This window comes from Onthophagus taurus, chromosome 3 (genome assembly GCF_036711975.1).
Source record: "Onthophagus taurus isolate NC chromosome 3, IU_Otau_3.0, whole genome shotgun sequence".
Lineage (NCBI taxonomy): Eukaryota > Metazoa > Arthropoda > Insecta > Coleoptera > Scarabaeidae > Onthophagus > Onthophagus taurus.
Genome location: NC_091968.1, coordinates 19,050,748 through 19,073,076, shown reverse-complemented (window position 1 = coordinate 19,073,076; position 22,329 = coordinate 19,050,748). Strand labels below are relative to the sequence as shown.

Below are 22,329 nucleotides of genomic sequence, written 5' to 3'. Positions count from 1 at the left end.
TATAACAGATTATGCGTTGAATTACAAAATAACTGAGATAAAAGTTATTACAAATTTTGTGTAAATACATTAGGATTCTTCCAGCAATGATAAACTTTAAAAAATCGTAACTACTTTATTTATTGGAATTAACAAACGATATTTATACCAAATCATTCTTTGAAACCTCTTCTTTAAAATGATATATAACATGATTGGGGTTGAATTATAAAATAATTGAGAAAATAATCAATACAAATTATGTTTAAACAGGTTAGGACATTTCCAGGAATGACAAACTTTAAAATATCGTAATTATTTTATTATTTGGAATTAAGAAATGATTTTTATACCAAATTAAAGTTTGAAGTCTCTTCTATAAGATGATATATAACAGATTATGCGTTGAATTACAAAATAACTGAGATAAAAGTTATTACAAATTTTGTGTAAATACATTAGGATACTTCCAGTAATGATAAACTTTAAAAAATCGTAACTACTTTATTTATTGGAATTAAGAAACGATTTTTATGTCAAATCATTCTTTGAAATCTCCTCTTTAAAATGGTTTATAACAGAATTGGGATTGAATTAAAAAATAATTGAGAAAATAATCAATATAAATTATGTTTAAATAGGTTATGACACTTGCAGCAATGACAAACTTTAAAATATCGTAATTATTTTATTTGTTGGAATTAAGAAATGATTTTTATAACAAATTAAAGTTTAAAGTCTCTTCTACAAGATGGTATATAACAGGTTATGCGTTGAATTACAAAATAACTGAGATAAATCTTATTACAAATTTTGTGTAAATACATTAGGATACTTCCAGCAATGATAAACTTTAAAAAATCGTAAATACTTTATTTATTGGAATTAAGAAACGATTTTTATACCAAATCATTCTTTGAAATCTCTTCTTTAAAATGGTATATAACAGAATTGGGGTTGAATTAAAAAATAATTGAGAAAATAATCAATATAAATTATGTTTAAATAGGTTAGGACATTTCCAGCAATGACAAACTTTAAAAGATCGTAATTATTTTATTTATTGGAATTAAGAAATGATTTTTATACCAAATGAAAGTTTGAAGTCTCATCTTTAAAATGGTATATAACAGATTATGTGTTTAATTACAAAATAGTTGAAAAAAAAATTATTATAAATTAATATTTCTTGATTAATAGATGTTTAAGAGTAATTTAAGAAAATGTGTATCTACTTGATTAAAACTAACTAAGAAAAGCTTCTTATATGAAATTAAAGAGGAAATTTCATGCTTTAATTTGATGTAGAAATCATTTCTTAGTTTCATATATTCAGATATTATAATTTGTATTTCAAACAAAAATCAATATATATTTAAAAAATTTGTAACTCATGTATTTATGCGATCTTAAAAATGGGTCATATATCAAATTAAAAAGGATACTTTAAAGTTTAATTTGCACCATAAACCATTTCTCAATTCCTATAAATGCGATCTACAGGATTTCATAATGTTGGTGTAAATTAAGTGTAAATAGGTTAAAATATTTCCAACAATGACAAACTTTGGAAATTGTTATCAAGTTTATTTATTGGAGTTAAGAAATGATTTTTATACCAAGTTAAAGTTTGAAGTCTCTTCTACAAGATGGTATGTAACAGATTATGCGTTGAATTACAAAATAACTGAGAAAAAAGTTATTACAATTTTTGTGTAAATACATTAGGATACTTCCAGCAATGATAAACTTTAAAAAATCGTAACTACTTTATTTATTGGAATTAAGAAATAATTTTTATACCAAATCATTCTTTGAAATCTCTTGTTTAAAGTGGTATATAACAGAATTGGGGTTAAATTATAAAATAATTGAAAAATTAATCAATATAAATTAGGTTTAAATAGGTTAGGACATTTCCAGCAATGACAAACTTTAAAGTATCGTATCTAGTTTATTTATTGAAATTAAGATATGATCTTTATACCAAATTAAAGTTTGAAGTCCGTTCTTTAAAATGATATATAACAAAATTATGGTTGAATTACAAAATAATTGAGAAAATGATCAATACCAATTATGTTTTAATAGGTTAGGACATTTCCAACATTGACAAACTTTAAAATATCGTAATTATTTTATTTATTGGAGTTAAGAAATGATTTTTATATCAAATTAAAATTTGAAGTGTCTTCTACAAGATGGTATATAACAGATTATGCGTTGAATTACAAAATAATTGAGAAAAAAATTATTACAAATTTTGTGTAAATACATTAGGATACTTCCAGCAATGATAAACTTTAAAAAATTGTAACTACTCTATTTATTGGAATTAAGAAACGATTTTTATACCAAATCATTCTTTGAAATCTCTTCTTTAAAATGGTTTATAACAGAATTGGGGTTGAATTAAAAAATAATTGAGAAAATAATCAATATAAATTATGTTTAAATAGGTTAGGACATTTCCAGCAATGACAAACTTGAAAGTATCGTAATTATTTTATTTATTGGAATTAAGAAATGATTTTTATATCAAATTAAAGTTTGTAGTCTCTTCTATAAGATGATATATAACAGATTATGCGTTGAATTACAAAATAACTGAGAAAAAAGTTATTACAAATGTTGTGTAAATACATTTGGAGACTTCCAGTAATCATAAACTTTAAAAAAACGTAAATACTTTATTTATTGGAATTAAGAAACGATTTTTATACCAAATCATTCTTTGAAATCTCTTCTTTAAAATGGTATATAACAGAATTGGGGTTGAATTAAAAAATAATTGAGAAAATAATCAATATAAATTATGTTTAAATAGGTTAGGACATTTCCAGCAATGACAAACTTTAAAAAATCGTAATTATTTTATTTATTGGAATTAAGAAATGATTTTTATACCAAATTAAAGTTTGAAGTCTCATCTTTAAAATGGTATATAACAGATTATGAGTTTAATTACAAAATAGTTGAAAAAAAAATTATTATAAATTAATATTTCTTGATTAATAGATGTTTAAGAGTAATTTAAGAAAATGTGTATCTACTTAATTAAAACTAACTAAGAAAAGCTGCTTATATGAAATTAAAGAGGAAATTTCATGCTTTAATTTGATGTAGAAATCATTTCTTAGTTTCATATATTCAGATATTATAATTTGTATTTCAAACAAAAATCAATATATATTTTAAAAACTTGTAACTCATGTATTTATGCGATCTTAAAAATGGGTCATATATCAAATTAAAAAGGATACTTTAAAGTTTAATTTGCACCATAAATCATTTCTTAATTCCTATAAATGCGATCTACAGGATTTCATAAAGTTGGTGTTAAAAATTAATATCTCTTAATTAATACGTGTTTAAGAGTCATTTTAAAAATGTGTATTTACTCGATTAATATTAACTAAGAAACGGCTCTTATATCAAATTAAAAAGGGGATTTCAAGCTTTAATTTGATGTGTAAATCGTTTCTTAGTTCCCATAAATACAGTATGAGAAAACTTTTAAAGTTTAAGTACAATATTAAAATTTTCTCTTTTTAAATATGTAGTTATGCGATCTTAGATATGGGTTATATATCATATATATTTGCACTATAAACCATTTTTGTGTTTCTATAAATCCGATTTACACAATTTCATAAAGTTCGTATTACAAGTTTTAGTAAAAATAATGAAGATATCAATAATTCTAAGTAAGCAAAAAAATGCTTGTTGAAAGCTTGATTTAAATGCTCCATACGAAAATCTTTTGCAATTCAATGGTCTTTACTGTTTGTTCTAGCAATTGAAGCTTTAAATTTTAAAATCGTTCCAATAAAATGTAAATTTTAGACAAACCATGATATTTTATGATATCCGTTTCCAAAAAAGAACTCGCCCTCCCACCTAATTTACGTAAAGCTCAAATAAGGATTCAAACAGGCATGAAAACCAAGGGTGGCTTAAGAATGCACACACACACACCCCTTAGTCCTTACTTCAATCCTACCTATCCCATCCCAATCCAACCCCCTCCTCTTACCATCCTCATCTTACATTACGTTTTTTTTGCCCGCCCTTAGATCACGACAATCCCTTCGCCTTGTCGAATGTCACGAGCTTTATTCCATGGATCCCTCTTCCTGCTTGGTCCTTGTAAAGTTCCGAGATCTAGGACCTCTATTCCATTTCGACCCCTCCCCCTTTACTCTTCTTTAAAAATCCCTAATATTCGCCAAAATCTTTCCCCCTAATGGACCGGGTGGATAAATAGGAAGACGAATTTTAAGGTCACGTAACCCTCCACCACACACCACCCCTAAAAATCGGTTTCGACGTCGAGCTTTTTTTCCTCTACTCGTATATCCAATTAAAAATCGAGAGGTCTCCCCGGATAGAATTTCACTTAACGATTCGAATCGAAAATGGAATCGAAATTTTCCTTGGAAATGAAAGAAGAAAAAATGGGTGAAGGAACTGGAGGGTGAACAGGGGGAAATAATAAGTTTGCTTTTACGGACATCTGCTCCTTCCGGGTAACGGGTCCTTTCGTATTATCGGTTTTTAAAAGGAGGATTTGTATTTAAGTTATTAAAGGTTGCGAACTTTCTATAAGGATAAAGTAGGTAAAAGTAATCCTTGGAAATTATGTTCGAAATGGTGTTTTGAAAAGTTTTAGACTCTCTTGAATGTTATAATTGTGTGAAGATTTGGGCGGATTAAAAAAACTTGTTTCAACATGTTTTATATATCGTTTTAAAGAGGTTTTAATTTGGTGTCAAAATTGTTTCTTAATTTTCATTAATAACGATTTTTTAAGTTTCACTCTATCTTAACTTTTTTTACTATTACTTGTAATGACAAAGAATTTTTCCTATTTTTTTTCTAAAAATTTTCATTATCTAACCCAACATGTACCATACATCATTTTAAAGAGGATTATTTCAGCTTTAATCTAAAACTAGAATCATCTCAACATCTTCATAAATAATCATTCCACGATTTCTTTAAGTTTCATCCTGCATATTAACTTTGTTATTATTTATTATAATGACAAAGAATTTTTCCGATTTTTCTCAAAATTTTCATTATCTAACCCAATAAGTATCATACATCATTTTAAAGAAGCATACTTCAGCTTTAATTTAAAACCATAATTATCTCATTATCTCAATAAATAACCCTTCCACGATTGTTTCAGTTTCACCCTGCATATTAAGTTTTTTATTATTAGTTATATGACAATGAATTTTTCCGATTTTTTTTCTAAAAATTTGTATTATATAACCCAATATGTATCATACATCATTTTAAAGAGGAATATTTCAACTTTAATTTAAAACCACAATCATCTCATTACTTCCATAAATAACCCTTCCACGATTGTTTTAGTTTCATCCTGCATATTAACTTTTTTATTAGTAGTATTAGTTAATGCCAAAGAGTTTTCCCCATTTTCTTTCTAAAAATTTTCTTTATCTAACCCAACATGTATCATACATCATTTTAAAGAGGAATATTTCAGCTTTAATTTAAAACCACAATCATCTCATCATCTCTATAAATAACCCTTCCACGATTGTTTTAGTTTCATCCTGCATATTAACTTTTTTATTATTAGTTATAATCATAAACAAACTTTCCTATATTTTTTCTAAAAATTTTCATTACCTAACCCAAGGTATATCATACATCATTTTAAAGAGGAATATTTCAGCTTTAATTTAAAACCACAATCATCTCATTATCTCCATAAATAACCCTTCTACGATTGTTTTAATTTCATCCTGCATATTAACTTTTTTATTAGTAGTATTAGTTAATGCCAAAGAATTTTCCCCATTTTTTTTCTCAAAATTTTCATTATCTAACCCAACATGTATCATACATCATTTTAAAGAGGAATATTTCAGTTTTAATTTAAAACCACAATCATCTCATCATCTCCATAAATAACCCTTCCACGATTATTTTAGTTTCATCCTGCATATTAACTTTTTTATTATTAGTTATAATCATAAACAAACTTTCCGATATTTTTTCTATAAATTTTCATTACCTAACCAAAGATGTATAATACATTATTATGAAGAGAAATATTTCAGCTTTAATTTAAAACCACAATCATCTCATTATCTCAATAAATAACCCTTCCACGATTGTTTCAGTTTCATCCTGCATATTAACTTTGTTATTATTTATTATAATGACAAAGAATTTTTCCGATTTTTTTTCTAAAAATTTTCATTATCCAACACATCATGTATCATACATCATTTTAAAGAGGAATATTTCAGCTTTAATTTAAAACCACAATCATCTCATCATCTCCATAAATAACCCTTCCACGATTGTTTAAGTTTCATCCTGCATATTAACTTTTTTATTATTAGTTATATGACAAAGAATTTTTTCGATTTTTCTCAAAATTTTCATTATCTAACCCAATAAGTACCATACATCATTTTAAAGAAGAATATTTCAGCTTTAATTTAAAACCACAATCATCTCATTATCTCAATAAATAACCCTTCCACGATTGTTTCAGTTTCATCCTGCATATTAACTTTTTTATTATTAGTTATATGTATAATAAAGAATTTTTCCCATTTTTTTTCTAAAGATTTTCATTATCTAACCCAACATGTATCATACATCATCTTAAAGAGGAATATTTCAACTTTAATTTAAAACCACAATCATCTCATTATCTCCATAAATAGCCCTTCCACGATTGTTTCAGTTTCATCCTGCATATTTACTTTTTCATTATTAATTACAATCACAAAGAATTCTTACGATTTTTTTCTAAAAATATTCATTATCTAACACATCATGTATCATACAACATTTTAAAGAGGAATATTTCAGCTTTAATTTAAAACCACAATCATCTCATTATCTCCATAAATAACCCTTCCACGCTTTTTTAAGTTTCACCCTGCATATTAACTTTTTTATTATTAGTTATATGACAAAGAATTTTTCCCATTTTTTTTCTACAAATTTTTATTATGTAAGCCAACATGTATCATACATCATTTTAAAGAGGAATATTTCACCTTTAATTTAAAACCGCACTCATCTCATTATCTCAATAAATAACCCTTCCACGATTGTTTCAGTTTCCTCCTGCATATTAACTTTGTTATTATTAGTTATAATCATAAACAAATTTTCCCATTTTTTTTCTACAAATTTTTATTATGTAAGCCAACATGTATCATACATCATTTTAAAGAGGAATATTTCACCTTTAATTTAAAACCGCACTCATCTCATTATCTCAATAAATAACCCTTCCACGATTGTTTCAGTTTCCTCCTGCATATTAACTTTGTTATTATTAGTTATAATCATAAACAAATTTTCCGATATTTTTTCTAAAAATTTTCATTATCTAACCCAATAAGTATCATACATCATTTTAAAGAAGAATATTTCAGCTTTAATTTAAAACCACAATCATCTCATTATCTCAATAAATAACCCTTCCACGATTGTTTCAGTTTCATCCTGCATATTAACGTTTTTATTATTAGTTATATGACAAAGAATTTTTCCGATTTTTTTTCTAAAAATTTTTATTATGTAACCCAACATGTATCATACATCATTTTAAAGAGGAATATTTCAGCTTTAATTTAAAACCACAATCATTTCATTATCTCCATAAATAACCCTTCCACGATTCTTTTTATTTCAGCTTACACTTTAAAAGTTTTCATTTTAACTTTTAAAACGTGAAAAAAGTCCTTTTTGCTTTAAGGAAAACGATCTTTAGTAAATGGATGATTATTATAGTGAGCGATGTGAACATGACAAGCAGATAAAAAAGGGTCACGTTTTACTAGGACCTCTGTGTGCTAATTAGAGATCTGCACGTATGACCTACATTTCCGCGGATGGTGGTGAAAAAAATTAACTTGTTTTCGCCGGTTCGCTTCATTTTAAAATCCACGTTCGCATGTGATGATGCAAAATGAACGCTTGTTATGTGTTCGAGCTTTTTTTTACCTTCACTCGTTTTCATCACCCATCCACCCCCCACAGTTGCATTATTGTACGTTGTCTCGTTGATTATTGTGTGAAATTGCAAAAATAACCGAAATCGTTTCGCATTTTTTTGTATTTTACTGACCAATTTTTTTTCGAAATCTAAGTTTTATCGATTTGAATCCCCTTTTTCTATCCCCCTATATATCTATATTTCCCTTGGCAAGAACGAAACTGCTTATCGATGTCACAGCGTTCACAACAAGTGTCCACCCATGTCATTCTGCATGATTTATCAATAAGACTTCCTACAGGGTGTGATTCTCGTGAATTTCGTGAATTGGAGGGGTTGAATTTCCGAATAGAATTTCGAAAGGGAATAAATTTTTATTTTTTTCTATGTTTGGTCTCTTTAAAAAGTAACGAAGAGAACTTATTCTATTGGTTTCAAAATGGTAAACATTTCGTTCGTGAAAAAGGAACGAGAACGCTGCTCGGCCGGGAAAACAAATTGAGGCGATTTCTGGGGGTTATTTTCCGAGCCATTTTAAAACTGCCGACTCGACTTTTCCAACCCTACAATTGCTTCCCTTTCGTGTGCCACGCCGTGCCACAGTCTCCCAAAAATCGAAAGGGAAAATTTATTCTTATTCACGTCCTCCTCTTGTATAGAAACGGCCAGACTGCAAGATCCGCCGGAGGTCATTTGAATTTTTCAATTGTACATCGAAATACAAACAGTTATAAAAAGTTCTCCAACAAAAAAAAATAATCTTGGTCAACAAACAAAGCTTAGTTATGGATTTTTATTTTGATTCAACACCAAATTCGATTGCTATCTAAACAGACGCGTGTTAAATCCGACGTGAAAAATGGAAGTGTTAAATTAAGGAATACACTCATCCTCTTCCTTCTTTCTTCTTCTTCTTCATTCAAGTCGTTTCCCTCTCTATTTCGAGATAAGTGCAATGGGAGGTAGCTTTTAGGGAACGATGTCTGTCAGCTTGACGGGTCAGACATCGCGATGCATCTTTAAAACAGATAAATCTCGAAGGGAGTATGTGAAATAATGTATTTAGAATGTACTCGAATTTCTATGGAATTATTTTTTGTGGAGAAATACTAACAATCAAGATAAACAAAACAAACTTCCTCCCGGAAATACCCCCTTTCGCTGTATAAGCACCATTATCTTCTCTAGAGATATAAGACGCGACTACGCAGATTATCTCCGTATTCTCCAAGGATCAGAACTGTTAAATGGGTCTAGGTACACAAATGGGGGATTAGATTCAAACATTAAGGGTTGAGGAAGGTTTTTTAAATGCTGTTTTGGAGTATCATAATATAATACACGATTTTGAGATGTTCTAAAGTCGTTGTTACTCGGAAACTGAAATCCAACAATAACAACATAATAAATAACCAACTTCATTCTATTTATAACTAATTAGGAATGAAAAACCATAAACTTCCATATTTCCAAAATCGACCATTTTAGTTATTTTAATTACTAATTATACTTCAAAAATTCGAAACGATCGGGGAAAATATTCTGGATAAAAACTGTTGATAATAAATTATTAAATCATGATCCATAAACAAATTCAATCCGAATAATTCAATTTTTACTCAGTATCTTCAAAATGCACGTTTTTGAGGTTTTAGCTCATTAAAAATTGTTGTTACTCTGAAATTAAAATCGATGGGGTTAAAAGTTGTTAATAAAAATTGTTGATATCCAACAAAAATAACATAATAAATAACCGACTGCGTCCCAATTATAACTATGGTTGAGTTATAAACAATTAACGTCCAAATTTCCATAATCAACGATTTTAGTTATTTTGATTATACCTCAAAAATTAGAAGCGATTGGGGAAAATGTTTTAGATAAAAATTGTTGCTAATAAATTATTAAATGATAATCCATAAACAATTTCAATCTAAATGGTTCCTATTTTACTCAGTATTTTTTTATCTTTAAAATGCACGTTTTTGAGGTTTTAGCTCATTAAAAATTGTTGTTACCCTAAACTAAAATCGATGGGGTTAAAAGTTGTTAATAAAAATTGTTGATACCTAACAATAATAACATAATAAATAATCAATTTCATTCTAATTATAACTATGATGTAGTTATTCCAAATTAACTTCCAAATTTTCATAATCAACGATTTTAGTCATTTAAGTTACACCTCAAAAATTAGAAGTGATTGGGGAAAATGTTTTAGATAAAAGTTGCTGATGATGAATAATTAAAACGTAATCTATAAACAAATTTAATCGAAATAGTCCGATTTTTATTCAGTATTTTTTTATCGTTAAAATGCACGTTTTGAGGTATTATTAACTCATTAAAATCTGTTGTTACTCTGAAACTAAAATCGATGGGGTTAAAAGTTGTTGATACCTAACAATAATAACATAATAAATAATCAACTTCATTCTAATTATAACTATGGTGTAGTTATAAACCAATAACTTCCAAATTTCCATAATCAACGATTTTAGTTATTTTGATTATACCTCAAAAATTAGAAGCGATTGGGGAAAATGTTTCAGATAAAAATTGTTGATAATGAATAATTAAAACGTAATCCTTAAACAAATTCAATGTAAATAGTTCCATTTTTATTCAGTATTTTTTTATCTTCAAAATGCACGTTTTTGAGGTTTTAGCTCATTAAAGGTCGTTGTTGCTCTAAAACTAAAATCGATGGGGTTAAAAGTTGTTAATAAAAATTGTTGATACCTAGCAATAATAACATAATAAATAACCAACTTCATTCTAATTATAACTATGATGTAATTATAAACCATTAACTTCCAAATTTCCATAATCAACGATTTTAGTTATTTTAGTTAATTATACCTCAAAAATTAGAAACGAATGAGGAAAATGTTTTAGATAAAAATTGTTGATAATGAATAATTAAAACATAATCCATAAACAAATTCAATCTAAATGGTTCCATTTTTATACAGTATTTTTTTTATCGTTAAAATGCACTTTTTTGAGATATTAGCTCATTAAAATTCTTGTTACTCTGAAACTAAAATCGATAGGCTTAAAAGTTATTAATAAAAATTGTTGATACATAACAATAATAATATAATAAATAATCAACTTCATTCTAATTATAACTGTGATGTAGTTATAAACCATTAACTTCCAAATTTCCATAATCAACGATTTTAGATATTTTAATTATACCTCAAAAATTAGAAGCGATTGAGGAAAATGATTTAGATAAAAATTGTTGCTAATGAATTATTAAAACGTAATCTATAAACAATTTCAATCCATTAATACTCAGTATTTTTTTATCATTAAAATACACGTTTTTGATGTTTTCGTTCATTAAAAATCATTGATAATCTACAACTAAAATCGATTGGGTTAAAAGTTGTTAATAAAAATTGTTTATATCAAATAATAACAACATAATAAACAACCGACTTCAACTGATTTATAAGTAATGCTTCGTTATATACTTTAAACTCCCAAATTACCATACCTAATCAAAGATTTTAGTTATTATTATTAATCATATCTCAAAAATTAGAGTCGATCGGAGAAAATGTTTTTAATAAAAATTGTTGCTAATGAATTATTAAAACATAATCCATAAACAAATTCAATCTAAATAGTTCCATTTTTGTTCAGTATCTTTCATCGTTAATATGCACGTTTTTGAGGCTTTAGCTCATTAAACTCTTTGTCACTCTAAATTAAAATCGATGAGGTTAAAAGTTGTTAATAAAAAATGTTGATATCCAACAATAATAACATAATAATCAACCGATTTCATCACAATTATAACTATGGTTGAGTTATAAACCATAAACTTCCAAATTTCCATAATCAACGATTTTAGTTATTTTGGTTAAGTATACCTCAAAAATTAGAATCGATCGGAGGAAATGTTTTAGATAAAAATTGTTGCTAATGAATTATTAAAACATAATCCATAAACAATTTCAATCTAAATAGCTCTATTAATACTCAGTATTTTTTATCATTAAAATACACATTTTTGATGTTTTAGTTCATTAAAAATCATTGATACTCTAAAACTAAAATCGATTGGGTTAAAAGTTGTTAATAAAAATTGTTGATATCTAATAATAACAACATAATAAACAACCGACTTCAGCTGATTTACAAGTATGGCTTCGTTATAAACCATAAACTCCCAAATTACCATAATCAAATATTTTGGTTATTGTTGTTAATCATATCTCAAAAATTAGAATCGATCGGTTAAAATGTTTTTGATAAAAATTGTTGCTAATGAATTATTAAAATATAATCCATAAACAATTTCATTATAAATAGTTCCATCTTTAGTTAATACTTTTTATTGTTAAATTGCAAGATTTTGAAAATAATTAAAAAAAAGTTTTTTTCTAAATAATGTGAAGATTACTTATGACATTATTATTAACAAAAATTAAGTTTGCAATAATATTTAACCCTCTATTATTGTTCATTCATTTTTTTTTACTTTAAAGCCAAACATGCAACAATTCATTTGCTAAAATGCACGCATACAATTAACGAAATATGCAAATTACCACCCTATATACGAACAGAGTCGCCAACAACGTTGGCTATCATGCTTTTAGATAAAGATCTTCGAAACGGCGTGTTTTAAAAATACCACAATGTTATTATATCCCATTTCGCATGGCTTTTATGGGTGGTTGTTGTTTCTACGATGCAAAAGGGGACTGTTCCTATAATATACTTTTTTACATGCAATATCGCATGGAAGACTTTCCAGAAAGAAATAGTTGCAAATAAAAATCTAAAAATACTAAGATTATTATTAAAAAATTTCGTTTTGTTACAGCTTATAAAGATTTGTAGCTCGTATCAATTTAATTTTTATGATTCCTTGTGTTTTACACTTTTTCGACTTTTGTTTCGAGAAAATGCAACTCGGCACCCTCCGCGTTTACCCTGAGGAGTGTACGGACAATAAAATCTGCTAAAAGTTTAATGCGAACAGGGCCGGACTTGAGGAAATTGTTTTTCTCGGTGTCCCTGATGTAATTTAAAGTAAAACGTTTTATGGTTGTTGTTTGCGACAAGTTTCTTTTTCACTTTTATTTTTGTAAAAAGTTTAATTAAACTTATCCCGACAATCTTTATATTATTCTTCTAGTTCAATATCCATAATAATATTTATAATGTTAATAACGATTTTGACATTTGATAAATTGCACACCCTTAAGCATTAAAACTCAAATAATACCCATCTATTAACATCGAAACCCACACGGTGCGTTATTTATAAGTTGTCCGAACGTTTGGCATGATATATAATGATTGTTAAAACACGGTTAAAGGAGAAAAAGGCGTTCGAGTAACGATACCAATTTATAAAACGTTCACCGTTGAGTTATTTATGGATCTGATCTGCTGTTGCCTCTTCGTACCACTATAAATTTAATAAAACATTAAAGGTTAACTCAACTCAAATAGCAGGACAAGAAAAATTAAAAATTATCGTTGTGAGAAAGAAATTTTTTTCCAAAGAAAATTTTTTCGTGGGATTCGTTGGGGATCGTTGGTGAAAGTCCGAAATGCGTTGGGGGGAACGCGGAATCAATTCCGGAGGACGAAGACCCTTTAACTTGTTCTCGAATCACTAGGGACACGTGTAACTCGATTTACAAGACACGTGGTCCGGTTTCGGACAGTTTCCGATGGTTTTAGAACATTAAAAATTTATTCTGTAGTTTTTATTGCTTAAAGGAATTTTGATTAATTTAAATTTTTATTTTTGTACTCATCATCATGGTGTTGCCGACATGATGCGAGGAAGCTGGTTGGAAAGGAGGGGTTTTCAGGAGGTGTTTCAGGAGGTTCGTGGAAACTACATTTTCGCAACTTCTATCATGGTTGAATTTGTTTTTGACAAAATGGAACAGCTTTGTCATGAGGACATGACTCAGTTTTGAGCCAACAGGCTCTAATTTTGAGTATTCTTTGGTTAATATGATTAAGCTCAAGATCGATTGAATGTGCTTGTTACCATGAAAAATTGACTTAGACACTATTTGGCGTTATATCTAAAAAATGAACAGACTTAGAGTAAAATTATTCAGTAATTATTTTTTCCTTATTGCATTATAAACAATTTATTTTAATGTTATTTCCCTCTATCGTTGCTAATTTTTATATTACAGTAGATGTTAACAATTAAAAACATCGTTTTTGAAACGTATTCAATATTTAGCGGCATAACAAAAAAATGACCAGACTTGGATTGAAATTGTTTAGAGATTATTTTTGCCTTATTACATAATAAACAATTTATTATCATAAAGTTTCCCGCTATCGTTTCTAGTTTCGGTGTTATAGAAGATGTTAACAATTAAAAATATCCTTTTTGGAACCTAGACACTATTTGGCGTTATATCTAAAAAATGAACAGACTTAGAGTAAAATTATTCAGTAATTATTTTTTCCTTATTGCATTATAAACAATTTATTTTAATGTTATTAACCTCCATTGTTGCTAATTTTGGTATTACAGTAGATGTTAACAATTAAAAACATCGTTTTTGAAACGTATACAATATTTAGCGGCATAACACAAAAATGAACAGACTTGGATTGAAATGGTTTATAAATAATTTTTGCCTTATTACATAATAAACAATTTATTATCATAAAGTTTTCCTCTATCGTTTCTAGTTTCGGTGTCATAGTAGATGTTAACAATTAAAAATATCTTTTTTGGAACCTAGACACTATTTGGCGTTATATCTAAAAAATGAACAGACTTGGAGTAAAATTATTAAGTAATTATTTTTTCCTTATTGCATTATAAACAATTTATTTTAATATTATTTCCCTCTATCATTGCTAATTTTGATGTTACAGTAGATGTTAACAATTAAAAACATCGTTTTTGAAACCTAGACAGTATTTAGCGGCATAACACAAAAATGAACAGACTTGGATTGAAATTGTTTATAGATTATTTTTGCCTTATTACATAATAAACAATTTATTATCATAAAGTTTCCCTTCATCGTTTCTAGTTTCGGTGTCATAGTAGATGTTAACAATTAAAAATATCCTTTTTGGAACCTAGACACTATTTGGCGTTATATCTAAAAAATGAACAGACTTAGAGTAAAATTATTCGGTAATTATTTCTCCTTACTATCATTATAAACAGTTTATTTTAATATTATTAACCTCCATTGTTGCTAATTTCGGTATTACAGTAGATGTTATCAATTAAAAACATCGTTTTTGAAACGTATACAATATTTAGCGGCATAACACAAAAATGAACAGACTTGGATTGAAATTGTTTATAGATAATTTTTGCCTTATTACATAATAAACAATTTATTATCATAAAGTTTTCCTCTATCGTTTCGGTGTTATAGAAAATATTAATAATTAAAAATATCGTTTTTGGAACCGAGACACTATTTGGCGTTATATCTAAAAAATGAACAGACTTAGAGTAAAATTATTCAGTAATTATTTTTTCCTTATTGCATTATAAACAATTTATTTTAATATTATTTCCCTCTATTGTTGCTAATTTTGATGTTACAGTAGATGTTCACAATTAAAAACATTGTTTTTGAAACGTACTCACTATTTAGCAGCATAACAAAAAAATGAACAGACTTGGATTGAAATTGTTTATAGATTATTTTTTCCTTATTACATAACCAACAATTTTTTACAATAAAGTTTCTCTCCATCGTTTCTAGTTTCGGTGTTATAGTAGGTGTTAACAATTAAAAACATCCTTTTTGAAATCTAGATATTATTTGGCGTTATAGGTAATTAAAAAAAAATGACCAGAATTGGATTGAAATTGTTTAGAGATTATTTTTTCCCAACCCATCCCAAATTAAACCAAAAAAGAAATCACCTAGGAGGTTGAAAGAATGATCAAGGGGGCAACATTGAGTACACTTCCATGCTAATAATTGCGATTAAAAAAAAATGGAACTACGAGATTTTGTAAGGAACACTCAAAATTGAACGCTCAAATCATGGAAGAACGTCAGCTGTCATCATTAACTCTGTGGTACAAATATACCTTCGTTGTTCTTTTTCGGGTTTTAGGATTAACGATGTAAAATGTTATTTAAATAAGCCGAGGTCGCTTGCAGCCGAGGCGCTACATTATTATCATTTTGATACAACACTCATCTGCTCTTTCCCTTATCATTTTCTAATAGAAATGATTTTTCATTAGAAAATACTACTCATTTCTGGATTTATCCAATTCTGCCACTTTTTGTTTATGATTTTATTTCTCCCAAATCTTACGATCAAACACTATTAATTCTATATCATTTCACAATCTAGAATGTTTGAGCTTTAATTTAAGATAAAACTCATATTCTAATCTTTAACAATAAAGAAATTATAAATTCTTTGACAATTTTGACATAATCGAATGTTATAATTTTTATCTATGATTTTATTTCTCGTAATTCTTACAATCAAACAGTTCAGAGACATAATAATTTGGCATCTCCAGTTCAGACGGTTTCCATTCTTTCCGTCTCACTCTGTATAAGATTAAGAATCACATCAAGATCATATAAAACCGTCGATGTGATATATGTATAAAGAAGAGAATATTTCAACGCGATTGATTTATGTAATGTGGCAAGTCTCACAATCAAACCTATATATCATAACCGACATGATTATAAGGTGTGTTAAGAGTTAAAGTAATTGCATAAAATGGACGAATGCCATATAAGTAGGAGTAGAAAGCGATAACACATAAAATGAAAATGTCGATTTCTTTCACAATATCTCTGTTCCTTTGCAATATAGATCATAATTAAAGAAGAGGATCTTGTACAGCCTAAAATTTGCGGCAACTTTCGTATAAACAATTTCTCTCTATCGGTCATATTTATCTCAACACGTAATGGTGAATCAACAAACGTTTCAGCTAGAAAGCTTTTGCATAATTTTGTTAATTTAAAAGATAAAATAAAATTACATATACCGATAAAATGCTTGAACTTCACTCTATTTTTGCCCTTTTTGATGCGCAGAAACAGATAAATAGGGTAAAATTTGAGAATATCGACATTTTTTATAATATCTCTTTTCCTCTACAATATAGGTTGTAAATAGTGAAGAGGAATATTGTGCAGCTTAAGATTTGCGACCAGTTTCGTATGAAACATTTTTCTCCATCTGCCATATTTATCTCAACACGTGTTGCTCAATCAACAAACATTTTAGCAAGGAAGCTTTTGCAAAATTTTGTAAATGTTTTCGTTATTTTTAAAGATAAAACAAAATCAAATACACCAATTTAAAGCTTACACCTTACTTCATTTCAAGACATACAGCACATTTTTTCCAATATAACATTTTTGCTCCAACTACACCTTTTTTAAGTACAAGAACAAACAGAATCGTAAAAACTTCAACCTTATTACTGTTAATTTATTTTTAAATGCAAAAAGAAATTCTTTGAACCGTTTTAACCATCTAAAATTGTATTTGGCACAATTCCAATCGATATTTTGTTCCGATGTAAATACGAAATCAACACGTTTCACACAACGCTTTTAAAGTTTATACACCGAAAACAATTCAGGCACGATGAGACATCGAAAGCCCCCAAATATTTGCGTTTGCGTTCCGTTTGGCCTATATTTTCAAATCGTTAATCCTTCAAATGAATCGTTTCGTGCGGCGATATCGACGAAACGTGACAAAGTTCATATTTGTGTATAAACAAATATATTTAATGATTTAAAAGAAAATTTGAAACAGTTTCAATTGAGTGTAATATGTTCTTGTAACCTTTTGTAAAGAGTGGATTGGTGGGTAAAGAAAGAGAAAGAGGAAATGGTGCCAGTAGTAGTAACTAGTTCGTGGTGAATGTTATTTTTTTTTGTAGTAATTGAAACTGTCACTCAATTTTGTAAAACGCGCGCGTGCGAGAGGGCAAGCTTTTTCGCCTTTTTCTTGGGACGAACTCTGCAATAAGCGCTCTCAGTACTTTGAGCTTTCAGCTTGCACTGTACCCGCTTGCTTGGAGCTTTTTGAAATAGCTTAACAGTCGGAGTTGTGTAGGGCAATTGAGTTTTTCTATCGCGTTGGGTTGGGGGTGGCGGCGGTTCAAGGGGTTTTTGGGCGACGGAAAAACGAATATCGCGCGAAAGGGTAAAATTAAGCTCGGCCATTTCATTTGGTACTTTTTGCGAACGCGATAAACTTAATGAATTGCAACGTTAAAATGAAACAAATAAAAACAGTTAAAGCAAAAGAAATCAATTTAGAACAAAAACCTTTTTGCTCTATTGCCACAATTATTCACCCCCCCATAAAATAAACTATCTCATGTTTTCGCATGTATTATTCATAAAAATATCAAACGTCTCTATATAATAGAGGCCATCAAATCTACTGCGATATAGAGGAAGAGAAAAACACAAACAATAGATAGAAAGCAATCCTTTAATTTCTTTCCCCATCCCAATCTTGTATGATTGGAATCACAAATACAAATAAAACCCAATCGACTGTTTGGCAGTAATACTTTTTGGCGTCTTTAGGAATGCGGTAGTTTCACAAAAATTTCTTTGTTTTTCCTCCCCATCTCTCAGAGTTTCCGAAAAGCATATCACCCCACTTTGGCAACACTTGAACGATTCCAATCTCGAATTCGCCTTTAACTAGAATTATGTCTGGTTCTTAATATTATTAAATTGATTGGATTGGCGAGGAATGTTTTATGTGCCGTTAAAAACGGGTCCGTTTTGAGTGAGAAGAACCGTTTCGCGTTAATTACGAACGACGCTAAAACCAATTTCGGCCGCACTCATTGTTGGAGTCGGTATCGCATTTCCAATTTGCGTTAGGCGAATGTATGCGCAAATTAAAAAGTGGGACGATGCTCTGACTTCATTTGCATCCCTTTGGTTCCACCGCGCCCGGAGACCTCTCTAATGGGGAAATGGAAATCTTTTACATACAATTAATTTTAATTAAACCGAGCCAAATAAAGATTTATATCAAAAACTAAGTTAACGATAAAGTTGTGTTGTTCCAATAATGTTAAATCTAACGAAGAACGAAACCATGATCTATACCAAGTTGGTCCCCAATTAGATAGAATTTTATTTATATGTTAAAAACACGATTTCATCTAATATAGTAAATCAATATTCGTCGAAAGATACACAGTTCCTCGTCACACGTCAGCTTCATTTCGGAATTCTTTCAATTATTGTGTGACAAACTTTTGGAATACTCTTCTTCGTTCATTAAAAATATTTGTTGATACAACATCACGTGTTAAGATAAATATGGCAGATGGAAAAAAGTGTTTCATACGAAAATGGTCGCAAAGTTTATATTGTACAACATTCCTCTTCGCTATTTTCAACTTATATTATAGCAGCAAAAGAGATATTATGAAAAAGTCGATATTCCCAAGTTTTACTCTATTAATCTGTTTCTGCGCATCAATAAGGAGAAATTAAAGCAGAACCATTACAATGCAAAAATAATTGCTATATACGCAAAAAAGTTTGGAGTTCAAGCTTTTAATCGGTGCGTTTAATTTTGTTTTATTTCTAAAAATAACGAAGATATTAACAAAATTATGCAAAACCTTTCTTGCTGAAACGTTTGTTGATTCAGCAACACGTGTTGGGATAAATATGACAGATGGAGAAAAATGTTTCATACAAAAATGGTCGCAAATCTTATGCTGCACAACATTCCTCTTCGCTATTTACAACCTATATTGTAGAGGAAAAGAGATATTATGAAAAAAGTCGATATTCTCAAATTTTACCATGTTTATCTGTTTCTGCGCATCAATAAGGAGAAGTTAAAGCAGAACCAGTACAATGCAAAAAATTTGCTTTATACGCAAAAATAGAGTGAAGTTCAAGCATTTAATCGATATATATAGTTTTATTACATCTTTTGAAATAACGAAGATATGAACAAAATTATGCAAAAGCTTTCTTGCTGAAACGTTTGTTGATTCAGCAACACGTGTTGGGATAAATATGACAGATGGAGAAAAATGTTTCATACGAAAATGGTCGCAAATTTTATGTTGCACAACATTCCTCTTCGCTATTTACAACCTATATTGTAGAGGAAAAGAGATATTATGAAAAAAGTCGATATTCTCAAATTTTACCATGTTTATCTGTTTCTGCGCATCAATAACGAGAAGTTAAATCAGAACCATAACAATGCAAAAAAATTGCTATCTACGCAAAAATAGAGTGAGGTTCAAGCATTTAATCGGTATATGTAGTTTTATTAAATCTTTTAAAATAACGAAGGTATTAACAAAATTATGCAAAAGCTTTCTTGCTGAAACGTTTGTTGATTCAGCAACACGTGTTGGGATAAATATGACAGATGGAGAAAAATGTTTCATACGAAAATGGTCACAAATTTTATGCTGCACAACATTCCTCTTCGTTATTTACAACCTATATTGTAGAGGAAAAGGGATATTATGAAAAAAATCGATATTCTCAAATTTTACCATGTTTATCTGTTTCTGTTCATCAATAAGGAGAAGTTAAAGCAGAACCAGTACAATGCAAAAAATTTGCTTTATACGCAAAAATAGAGTGATGTTCAAGCATTTAATCGGTATATATAGTTTTATTATATCTTTTAAAATAACGAAGATATTAACAAAATTATGCAAAAGCTTTCTTGCTGAAACGTTTGTTGATTCAGCAACACATGTTGGGATAAATATGATAGATGGAGAAAAATGTTTCATATGAAAATGGTCGCAAATTTTATGCTGAACAACATTCCTCTTCGCTATTTACAACCTATATTGTAGAGAAAAAGAGATATTATGAAAAAAAGTTAATATTCTCAAATTTTACCCTATTTATCTGTTTCTGCTCATCAATAAGGAGAAGTTAAAGCAGAACCAGTACAATGCAAAAAATTTGCTATATACGCAAAAATAGAATGAAGTTCAAGCATTTAATCGGTATATATAGTTTTATTACATCTTTTAAAATAACGAAAATATTAACAAAATTATGCAAAAGCTTTCTTGCTGAAACGTTTGTTGATTCAGCAACACGTGTTGGGATAAATAGGGCAGATGGAGAAAAATGTTTCATACAAAAATGGTCGCAAATTTTATGCTGCACAACATTTCTCTTCGCTATTTACAACCTATATTGTAGAGGAAAAGAGATATTATGAAAAAAGTTAATATTCTCAAATTTTACCCTATTTATCTGTTTCTGCTCATCAATAAGGAGAAGTTAAAGCAGAACTAGTACAATACAAAACATTTGCTTTATACGCAAAAATAGACTTCACTCTAGCATTTTGATCGGTATATATAGTTTTATTATATCTTTTAAAATAACGAAGACATTAACAAAATTATACAAAAGCTTTTTTCAACATCACGTGTTGAGATAAATATGGCAGATAGAGAGAAACTGTTTATACGAAAGTTGCCGCAAATTTTATGCTGTACAAGATCCTCTTCTTTATTTATGATCTATATTGCAAAGGAAAAGAGATATTGTGAAAGAAATAGACATTTTCATTTTATGTGTTATCGTTTTCTACTCCTACTTATATGTCATTCGTCTATTTTATTTAATTTCTTTAACTCTTAACACACCTTATAATCATGTCGGGTATGATGTATAGACGACTTGCCACATTACATAAATCAATCGCGTTGAAATATTCTCTTCTTTATACATATATCACATCGACGGTTTTATATGATCTTGATGTAATTGTTAATCTTATACAGAGTGAGACAGAAAGCACCATCCCTTCTTTATTTTTAAACATTAGAATACGAGTTATATCTTAAATTAAACCTCAAACATTCTAGAGTGAGAAATGATATAGAATTAATAGTTTGATTGTAAGAATTGGGAGAAATAAACTCATAAACAAGCTATTCAAGATTAGGTTTTGATTAAAAAAATTAAAAATTTCAAGAAATCATCCTTTCTTTATATTTAGAGATTAGAACACGTGTTATTTGGGGTATAACATTAATTAAAGCTCAAACATTCTGAATTATGACATTAATATAAATGTTTTGTAAAAAAACACACAGTATGAAAGGATGAAAGTAATTTATTATTTAGTTCTGTCTACTCTACGATCGTTTCAACCAATATGTTGCTCATCGTCAGGCACTTCTAAAACGGATGTACAAAATTAGTGTTGAATGATACATTTTATAACATTAGATTTTGCTGGGCAGTATATACCGTGTGTTAATTAATTATCGTATCCGACGTCATCATTGCAAGTATGCAACCAATATCACAGTATTGGTATTGCAATACGCG

The 22,329-nt window shown here is 28.5% G+C and overlaps 1 protein-coding gene across 1 annotated transcript in view; it reads left to right on the top strand.

Moving 5' to 3' along the window:
* Positions 1-22,329, top strand: part of LOC111417634 (Semaphorin 2a) — a 384,677-nt gene that overhangs the window by 120,382 nt on the left and 241,966 nt on the right. The gene's annotated exons all lie outside the window — the stretch shown is intronic.